At 58.9% G+C, this 10000-nt stretch overlaps 1 long non-coding RNA gene across 1 annotated transcript; it reads right to left on the minus strand.

Moving 5' to 3' along the window:
• Nucleotides 1-810: 810 nt before the first annotated feature.
• Nucleotides 811-9318, minus strand: LOC132659119 (uncharacterized). Its single transcript, XR_009599096.1, has 2 exons — nt 8941-9318; nt 811-5272 (listed from the first exon to the last, which is right to left on the minus strand). It is a non-coding gene; the product is annotated as an uncharacterized LOC132659119 (long non-coding RNA).
• Nucleotides 9319-10000: the final 682 nt, after the last annotated feature.

A 10000-nucleotide genomic window follows, 5' to 3' on the forward strand; every position in this document is an offset into this window, starting at 1 on the left:
TGTGTGCGTGCGCGTGTGTGTGTGTGTGTGTGTGTGTGTGTAGGGGGTAGGGGGGAGTGTGTGGTGTGCGGCCTGTGCTGCGTGTGTGTGTGTGTGTGTGTATGTGTCTGGGGTCGGGATGTGTGTGTGCGCTGTGTGCAGGCGGGGTGTGTGTGCAGGTATGCGCGTGGTGTGTGGTGCGCCTGTGGTTGTGGGTGTGGTGGACGGTGGGTGGCACAGAGACACAGCTAGGCAAAGGACAAGGCAGTGGGGGGGGGGCGGGGGAGCGGGAGAGGTGAGGGGGCGGGGTTCATAATCTGAAAGGCGAAAGGCACAGGGACGCAGGGACGCACGCACGGACGCACCCACCCACCCACGCACGCACGCACGCAGGCACCCAGCCACGCACCCACCCACCCACCTGCCCACGCGCCCACGCACGCACGTGCCCGTCCACGCTGTTGCGTGACGAGCTGGGTGGAGCTAAGCGTGTGATGACTCTGTCCATTGGGTGGAAATCACAGATCTCAGTGAGGTTATGATGGGAGCAGGGGCTTTGACGCAGTGAGACGGACAACACACTGATGATCGACTTAAAGGTCAATAGAGAGGGGTCTGAAACCTCCCAGAAGGAAATCACAGCACTGTATCAAAGTTTGGTGTCACTATTTGTTCTGGCATAGTCACCAAGTTTAAACGGTTCATTTCTGAATGTCATTTCTGTCCCGCTGAGAACTCCCTGCCTTCAGGCGCGCGAGGGGAGCAGGCTTCTCTCCAATCCACGGCCGTGCATCGTTTTCGCCCTGTTCAAAAGAAAAAAAAAAAAAGAAAGAAAAAGACCAAAACGTATTTGTTTATCTTGGCCTGTGTTCTGGGCCGAGGCCAAAGACCTCTTCAAGCGTGTCGAAAGGATCTGACAGGATGGGAGGGAGGGTGCAGGTCAATCCATGGGTCAAGAGATCCACAGAATCTGTCACAGCTGTGACTCGGGCCTTTTTCAGAAACAGGCCCATTTGGATGATTCCCTGGACAGGAGTCACCCCAGGAGTTTCCTTGAAGGGATCGAGTTGAGCTGCAGGAGTCCGGAGCGTGACCCCGCCGCCGCCAGAGGGCCTCCTCAGCCCGGCAGGCCGGCCTGCAGGCAGGCCGGCAGGCCGGCAGGCCGGCAGGGGCTATTGTCTGCGGGCCCCACCGCCACCCTCCCCCACCCTCCCCCTGCAGGGCCTCGTCCGATAGCTTCATTCAAATGCAGAAAGCTTTCCAGTCAAGTCAGAGCCTCTGACTTCGCCTCGAGCTTCTCTCCATTGAATGGTGATCCGCCCCACCCACGCACCCCTCCTCCCATCCCCATCCCCATCCCCATCCCCATCCCCATCCCCATCCCCCCATTCCATGTCTCCACCTTGAGACCGCCCCTTTCGGCACCGTGCGGAGGAAGGGGGCTGGGGGATGGGGAGGGTATTGGGACACACTCGCCTCGTGTCAGGCCAAAGGAGTCTCCTCCTGTTTTGTCACCCAGGAAACCCCGCTCATGCGTGCGAGGATCGTGGACGTGCGTCGAGGCAGCCATCGTCACTTGACAGCTTCCCCTCCGTGGGGGGAGGTTTTCATTCCTGCCTGCCTCCAGTTCCGTTCCGTTCAGTCGCTCAGTCGTGTCCGACTCTTTGCGACCCCATGAATCGCAGCACGCCAGGCCTCCCTGTTCATCCCCATCTCCCGGAGTTCACTCAGACTCACGTCCATCGAGTCCGTGATGCCATCCAGCCATCTCATCCTCGGCCGTCCCCTTCTCCTCCTGCGCCCCATCCCTCCCAGCATCCGAGTTTGTTTCCAACGAGTCCCCTCTTCTCATGAGGTGGCCAAAGTACTGGAGTTTCCGCTTTCGCCTCATTCCTTCCAAAGAAATCCCAGGGCTGATCTCCTTCAGAATGGACCGGTTGGATCTCCTTGCAGTCCAAGGGACTCTCGAGAGTCTTCTCCAACACCACAGTTCACAAGCATCCATTCTTCGGCGCTCAGCCTCCTTCACAGTCCAGCTCTCACATCCATCCACGAGCAAGGAAAAACCATAGCCTTGACTAGACGGACCTTAGTCGGCAAAGTCACGTCACTGCTTTGGAAGATGCTATCTAGGTTGGTCATCCCTTTTCTTCCCAGGAGTCCGCGTCTTTGAACGTCATGGCTACAGTCACCCTCTGCAGTGATTCTGGAGCCCCCCAAAATAACGTCTGACCCTGTTTCCACCGGTTCCCCATCTCTTTCCCACGACACGATGGGACCGCATGCCATGATCTTCGTTTTCTGAATGTGGAGCTTTAGGCCAACGTGTTCACTCTCCTCTTTCCCTTTCCTCAAGAGGCTTTTTAGCCCCTCTTCCCTTGCTGCCATAAGGGTGGTGTCATCTGCATATCTGAGGGGATCGCTATTTCTCCCGGCCATCTTGAGTCCAGCTTGCGTGTCTTCCAGTCCAGCGTTTCTCACGATGTCCTCTGCATAGAAGTGAAATAAGCAGGGTGACAATATACAGCCTTGACGTCCTCCTTTCCCAATCTGGAACCCAGTCTGTCGGTCCATGTCCAGTTCCCACTGTTGCTTCCCGACCTGCATACGGATTTCTCAAGAGGCAGGTCAGGCGGTCTGGTCTCCCCATCTCTTTCAGCCTTCAGAGAGACAGAAAAGGAGGGAGGGGCAGAGCGTTCCTCTGGCGCCGGCCGGCTCTGTAGTCCCTCGAATCCAAAACACTCCATCGGGCACGGAGGTTCACGTGCGGTGGGCTGGAGTGGGGTGGGGACGGCGGCCTACTCCGAACCCTCGCAGTTTCCCCTCCTCTGTCACTCGCCTGGAACCTAGGAAGAGCCGAGCTGGTGTCTGTGTGCGTGAGCGCGTGCGCGTCCACGTGTCCGTGAGAGACGGCACGTTGTGCGTGTGCGTGTGCGTGTGCGTGTGCACGGACGTGAGAGGAACAGGGGAGAAAAAGGAAAGAAAGGAAAAAAGAAAAAGAAAAAAACAAACCCAGAAGGAGGGAAGGACGAAATAGGTTCGTTAGTAGGGCCTCCATGTCTTGGAAAGAGTTTCTGAGCACAGATCCTCCGTTCAGTGAGTCGGCGATCGTATCTCCTCTACAGGAGGCCGTGATGTCGATGGACGGGTCCGGGAAAGCAGGCCTGGGGTGCAAGCCATCGGGGATTTTCTTTCCCCTCAGAGGCACTGGTAGGGAAACCAAGGAAACACACAGGTGCATCCCTGGAGCGGATTCGAGACACCAGTCGGCGCAGGGAGAGGCAGTCTAGGAGGCTGATTTCTAGACGTCAGGGTCGGGTCCTGGAGCGGGTTGCCATGTCCTTCTCCAGGAGGCCTTCCTGGCCCAGGGATGGAAGCCGGGTCTCCAGGCGTGCGTCCCCGCGTTTCTCAGAAAGACCCTCTGGGCCCCTAAGGAACCTGTGGCAATCACGATCGCCAAGGAGATAAGAATCCTCCACTGAGAGTTTCCGAAGTCTGGAAGGACCAGATCGAGAGAAAAAGGGAAAGGATTGCCTTCTGCCGACAGGGGTGTTGTACGAAGGGACCAAGGGGACGTCCGTCTTTCCAAATTCACAGTTTCCACATTGTGTCCTTTCGGTCCTCTGTGTTCTCTTTGTATCTGGAAAGCAACAGGTGGAACGGTATAGGTCCTTTCATTATTTTATTTTTCTTTCTGTCTTTTTCCCGCCCGCCCGCCCGCCCGCCCGTCCGTCCGTCCGTCCGTCCCTCCATCTGTCTTCTCTCTGTCTCTGTCGCTTTTCACCCAGGTTAGGGAATTTAAAAAAAAAAAAAAAAAAAAAAGGAGGAATCTGTATTTCTGCAGGTCAGGAAGCTACAGTTAGAACTAGACATGGAAACCCAACAGGCTGGTTCCAAGTAGGGAAAGGAGTCCATCAAGGCTGTCTATCGCCACCCTGCTTATGTAACCTACAGGCTGAGTACACATCATGAGAAACGCTGGGCTGGATGAAGCGCGAGCTGGAGTCAAGATCGCCGGGAGAAATATCAGTCCCCTCAGATACGCACAGGACACCACCCTGATGGCAGAAAGGAAGTCGGGGGGCGGTGGGAGGGAGGGGGGCGCGGGGAGGGGCGTTACAAAGTCATGCTCGTTTCAGGTGTTCAGATTCTTTTCCCTCAGAGGTTCCTGCAAAGTCATACGTCTACTTTCCCGTGCTGGCATAGGATCCTGGTGCTCGTGGATCGTTCTGACGTACAGTGTATGTGTCCACGTTCAACCCGACCTCCTAAGTGGACCGCCTGCTCCTCCCCGCCCCCAATCCTTTTTTCCTCAAGAAGTCAGGCATCCACTTTCGCATCCTATTCCTCAGTTCACCCAACCCCACGCAAGAAGTCATTCCTCAAGCTTTCCCATCGGTTCTCTACACCTCGCCTGATGATGGCGGGGGACTGGAAGACTGACCCCCGTTCCGAAGAATTTCGCAAGAGCTCTGGGTGAAGGCTCCTACGATCTGCTCGGTGAAGTGGGTGGCGTGTCAATCCGTAGAGATCGCTTTCCGTTGCGGTCCGTTTGCTTGTCTGCAGCGAGGGACGGAAGGGAGGCTTCCACCTTCCACAGAGAAAGCTATCCCTAGCGTCCCAAGCCTGTCTGACCACCACCCCACCCCGCCGCCCCAGGTGACAGGCGTGACAGGTCAGACCGTAGCCATCGTCACGTCAAGGGTGTCCGCACAACAGGCAGACTCATCCGAAAGGCACCCTGTCCTGGGAAGGGGGAGGCAGGGGAGGGAGGGGCAGAGGGACGGCGAGGAAGGGAAAGAGAAAGAGAGGGACAGGGACGCACACAGTGGGGGGCGGAGGGGGTGGGGGGAGGCCGTCGGGGGCCAGCGCGAGGAACTCCGCCCACGGCAAAGGCCACGAGGAAGGAGGCTTGGCACACGCAAAGGCGTGATCAAGCCTCAGGAAACCCCCCGTTCCCGAGCATCTACCCCCAAAGCCAGCGTCTACCTAGAAATGATGAGTCTAGTGGGTTGGTCAGGAATGACGTGGGTGAAGGGTGTTTCACGTGTCCTGACGGCTCACTCCCGGCCCTGGGTGTGACAAGGGCGTCTCGGGTCAAACCTCTCTGCTGACAGACTAGCTCGCGTGACAGGGTCACCCACCCTCCCGCCACGACGCACACGAGCGTCGGCTCCCTCTCCACCGTAAACAGCACAGAGAGTCTGGGAGTCTCTGGAGAGTCTTCGCGAGCACAGGGCTTTTCTCACGGTCGAGTCCGTGATGGCCGCCAGGCCTCCATATCCTTAGGCACCTGGGAATAGATGAATCCATGTCGTTGGAATGTAGAAAGGAAAGAGAGTCGTCTTGAAGGGGAGCAATCCTAGACTTTTTGAGTGAAGGAACGTTCTCTTTGGGAATCGATCCCCGTCCTTTGCGACCCATCCCTGTGTCCTTGCTATGTCAACATGTCACTCGATCACTCTCTGAAGACTACATAGACCTTCAGGGCCACATTGGGGAAAGGATTTTCATGTGTTGGGCTGATGGTTGCTGCTCCATCTCCATGTTCCCTGCCCTTATCGTGAAGATCACTAGCATCTAGGGGAAATAAGTATTCACCTTTCAGACGACTCATGTGAACTTTGGGGTTCAATCCGTTCCTTTCTTGATTGGAACTCACGACACCCTCACCCTACAGGAATGTCACTTTATCTGGAGGGTGGTGCCCGGTTTAAGAAAAAAACACCCTCGGAACACGTAAGTGTTTTGGGGATCAGAAAGAAAGGATCATCACACGTCAGCAGGCCTCAGGGCCAGAAGATGATGTCATATGTCATATCCCTAAGACTTTTTTTTTTTTTTTCCCAAACATGTATGTGAAGCACCTGATTTTCAGAAAGGTCGGGACTCCCGGCCCCCACGTGACTCTGTAGTCATCCCTATATGTCACAAGAGGGATAGAAGCAAACCCACCACGAAAGACATCGGATCCGTTTCCGGAAAGACGGATACCCCCACGTCGCTTCTTTCTTTCTTGCTCCCCGTTTCTCTGGCCGAATTCCAAGTGATTCAGCCTCTTTTCCTCCACTCGTTTTCCTACGACACGATCCGTTTCTAATCTCTCTCTATCTCTGTCATTCAATATGTCTTTATCCAAGGACGCCAACGCCGTCCCCGCCTTCGAATTCCCTGGATCCGACGGGGCTGGACCCCGGCAGGAGGCGGTGTGTGGTGGTGCGTCTGGGGCACGCGCAGGTGGTGCTGCGTGGGTGTGTGTGGGGGGTGGGTGGGGGGGGGGGAGGGGTAACGTGTGTGGTGTGTGTATAGGTTCCACGTGAGGCCGAGTGTGTGTCGGGTGGGCACCATGGGTGTGTGCGTGTGGGATGCGCCTGTGGGTGTGGGCGTGGCCGTGGCCGGAAGAGGGTGGGGCGAGCAGAGACAGTGGCCCGGAGACACAGCCAGGCAAAGGACAACGCAGTGTGCGTGTGTGTAGGGGGTAGGGGGAGTGTGTGGTGTGTGGCCTGTGCGAGCGGGGTGCGAACGGGCTGTGTGTGTGTGTGTGTGGGGGGGGGGGTCGGGATGTGTGTGTGTGCTGTGTGCAGGCGGGGTGTGTGTGCGGGTATGCCTGTGGTGTGTAGGGTGTGCCTGTGGTTGTGGCGGGTGGGGGGGGGGTGGGTGGCGCGGAGAAACAGCTAGGCAAAGGACAAGGCAGTGTGTGTGTGTGGTGGGGGGGGCGGGGCGGGAGAGGTGGGGGGCAGGGTATGTGTGGGGGCGTGGTGTGTGCGGGCGTGGGGTGTTTATGGGGGCTGGGGTGTGTGTGTGTGTGTGTGTGTGTGTGTGTGTGTGTGTGTGTGTGTGTGTGGCGTTGGGGCGGGGCGGGGGGGGTGGAGTGTGGCTACGCATGTGGTGTGTGGACAGAGACAGAGGAGGGGGGACAGTCACAGCCAGGCCAAGGACAACGCAGTGTGGGGGGAGGGGGGGGGGGAGGGGGGGGGGGGGTGTGTGGTGTGTGGCGTGTGACGCCGGGTTGGGTGTGCGTGTGTCTGGGTGGATGTGTGTGTGCGCAGTGTGCAGGCGGGGTGTGTGTTCGCGTATGCGTGTGATGTGTAGGGTGCCGCTGTGGGTGTGGGTGTGGGTGTGGGGGCACAGAGACAGAGGCCCAGAGACACAGCTAGGCAAAGGACAAGGCAGTGTGTGTGTGTGGGGGGGGGGGCGGGATAGGTGGGGGAGGCGGGGTATGTGTGGGGGGCGTGGTGTGTGCGGGGGTGTGGGGTTTATGGACGGGGGGTGGGGGGTGGGGGGGGTGGGTGTGGCTACGCATGTGGTGTGTGGGCAGAGCCAGAGGAGGGGGAGACAGCCACAGCCAGGCCAAGGACAATGCAGTGTGTGTGTGTGTGTGTATGGGGGAGCGGGGGGAGTGTGTGGCGTGTTTGGGCCGGGTGCGTACGGGCTGGGGGTATGTGTGCGCGTGTGTGCGTGTGCGTGTGCGTGCGCGCGCGCGCGCGTGCGTGTGCGTGGCGGCGGGGGGGGGCGCTCCGGGATGTGTGTGTGTGTGCACGCGCTGGGTGCAGGCGGGGTGTGTGTGCGGGTATGCGTGTGGTGTGTTCCTGTGGGTGGTGCGGGCAGAGACAGAGGCAGAGAGTCGCAGCCAGGCAAAGGACGACGCAGTGGGTGTGTGGTATGGGCATGGTGTGTGTGTGTGTGGGGGGGGGTGGTCTGCGTGTGGTGTGTGTGGTGGGCGGGCAGAGACAGATCCAGTCAGGCAAAGGATCACGTGCATGGATGGATATCCCGCATCATCTGCTTGTGTTTTCTGAGCTCATTCAGCACCTCCGCGATCAAGACCACTCCCGTGAAATGTGAGTCTGCCCCCACCAGCCAGCACTTGTCTTTGGCCAGGCAGACAGGGGAGTGTTCCGAGTTGGGGGGGGGGGCGGGGTTCGCGACTTGCTGTCACCAGGCCAGGTTGAGTCCTCGCGTTCTGCCCCTGAACCTGACTGGAGCAAGTGGATCCGTGTGATCTGTCGCGGCTCTGTTTGAAATCCTTGGCGGGAGAAGGAAGATTTCCCCCCATGCCAGGGGAGACAAGCCCCCCAAAAGTCACCTCCCTGGGGTTCCAATAGCTGTTCTCCAAATCAATCAAGTTTCCCAAAGGAGATTTCCCATCCCAAGCAAAAAAGCCCAAGTGTGGCTCCCCATGGACCTCTGGCCCAAGGTGCCCCTCCCGCAGAGCCTCCTTCCACAGCCCCAGGGCATTCAAGAGTTGGCCGGCCCGGCCCGCTCCCTCCGTGGTCCCCCCGCAGGGCCATCTAAAAAAGCGACCGACAGGCAGGTGGCGCCCGACAGCCAACGCACTGTCCAGAGAGCCGGCCGCAGCATAGAAGCTCCGAGGGAGACCAGCAGGGACTCGTTGCCAGACGGGGCCGGGGGCGGGGGGGTGGGGGGGTGGGGGCGGGGGGGTGGGGGTGGGGGGCCATCCTAGGGCGCAGTTTCTCCGCTCAGTCACCGAGGCGGACAGGAAAGCGGGACACGCCAACACTTCGCGGGAACGTCTCTGGGCGAGGTACGACGGACGCACGGACGGACAGACGGACGGACGGGGGTGGGGGAGGGGGAGCATTCTTGACCGCACGCCCGCACCCACCGACGCACGCACGCACCGACCGACCGACCGACCGACCGACCGACGCCGGGGTCCAGCCCTGGTGGATCCAGGGTGATTCGAGGGTGGGGATGGAATCGGCGTCCTAGGAAAACATTTAATTCATTATAGATACAGAGAGAGATTAGCAACGGATAGTGTCGTAGGAAATATGAGTGGCGAAAAAGAGGCTGAATCCCTTGGTGGACGTGGAATCACATCCACGCTGCAGATGGGAATTCAGCCAGAAAAACGGGGAGCAAGAGAGAAACGACACAGGGGAATCCGTCTTTCCAGAAACGGATCCCATGCCTTTGTTTTGTAGGCTTGCTTCTAACCTTTTGTGACACATAGGGATGAATCCAGAGTCAACGCGGGGGTCAGCAATCCTGACCTTTGTCAAAATCAGGTGCTTTCCATCCAAAGAAGGTCTTAAGGGTTTTTCCATCATCTTCTGGCCACGAGGCCTGCTGACGTGTGACGATCCTTTCTTCTGATCCCCAAAACACTCATGTGTTCCAAGGGTGTTTTTTTCTTCAACCAGGCACCACCCTCCGGATAAAGTTGCATTCCTAAAGGGTGAGGGTGTCGTGAGTTCCAATCAAGAAAGGCATTGATGTCACTCAAGGTTCACATGATTCATCTGAAAGGTTCATACGTATTTCTCCCCAGAGACACAGCTAGGCAAAGGACAAGGCTGTGTGTGTGTGTGGTGGTGGTGGGGGGGGGCGGCGCGGGGGGGGTGGGGGGGGCGTGCGGGAGGGGTGGGGGAGCGGGATGTGTGCGCGGGCGTGTTGTGTGCCATCGTCTCGGGGTGTTTACCGGCAGGGGGATGCGTGTGGCCTCCGCATGTGGTGTGTGGGCACAGCGAGAGAAGAGGAGAGGTGGAGCATCACAGCCAGGCCAAGGACAACGCAGTGTGTGTGTCTGGTGGTGGTGGTTGCGGGGGGGGGGGCGGGGGGAATGTGTGGTGCGTGGCGTGTGCGGGCGGGGTGCGAACAGGCTGGGCGTGTGTGCGCCGGTATGCGTGCGGTGCGTAGGGTGCGCCTGTGGTTGTGGTGGAGGGGTTTGGCGCAGAGACACAGCTAGGCAAAGGACAATGCAGTGTGTGTGTGGGTAGGGGGGTGCGAGAGAGGTGGGGGGGCGGGGTATGTGTGTGGCCGCGGTGTGTGCGGGGGTTGGGGTGTTTATGGGCAGGGTGTGTGTGTGTGGCGTTGGGGGCGGGGGGGGGTGTGTGTCTACGCATTTGGTGTGTGGGCAGAGACAGAGGAGATGGGGAGAGTCACAGCCAGGCCAAGGACAACGCTGTGTGTGTGTGTGTGTGTGTGTGTGTGTGTGTGTGTGTGTGGTGGGGGGGTTGGAGGCGGGGGAGGGGAGGAGTGTGTGGTGTGCGGGGTG

The sequence above is a fragment of the Ovis aries genome, unplaced genomic scaffold (genome assembly GCF_016772045.2).
Source record: "Ovis aries strain OAR_USU_Benz2616 breed Rambouillet unplaced genomic scaffold, ARS-UI_Ramb_v3.0 scaffold_946, whole genome shotgun sequence".
NCBI classification, from domain to species: Eukaryota; Metazoa; Chordata; class Mammalia; order Artiodactyla; family Bovidae; genus Ovis; species Ovis aries.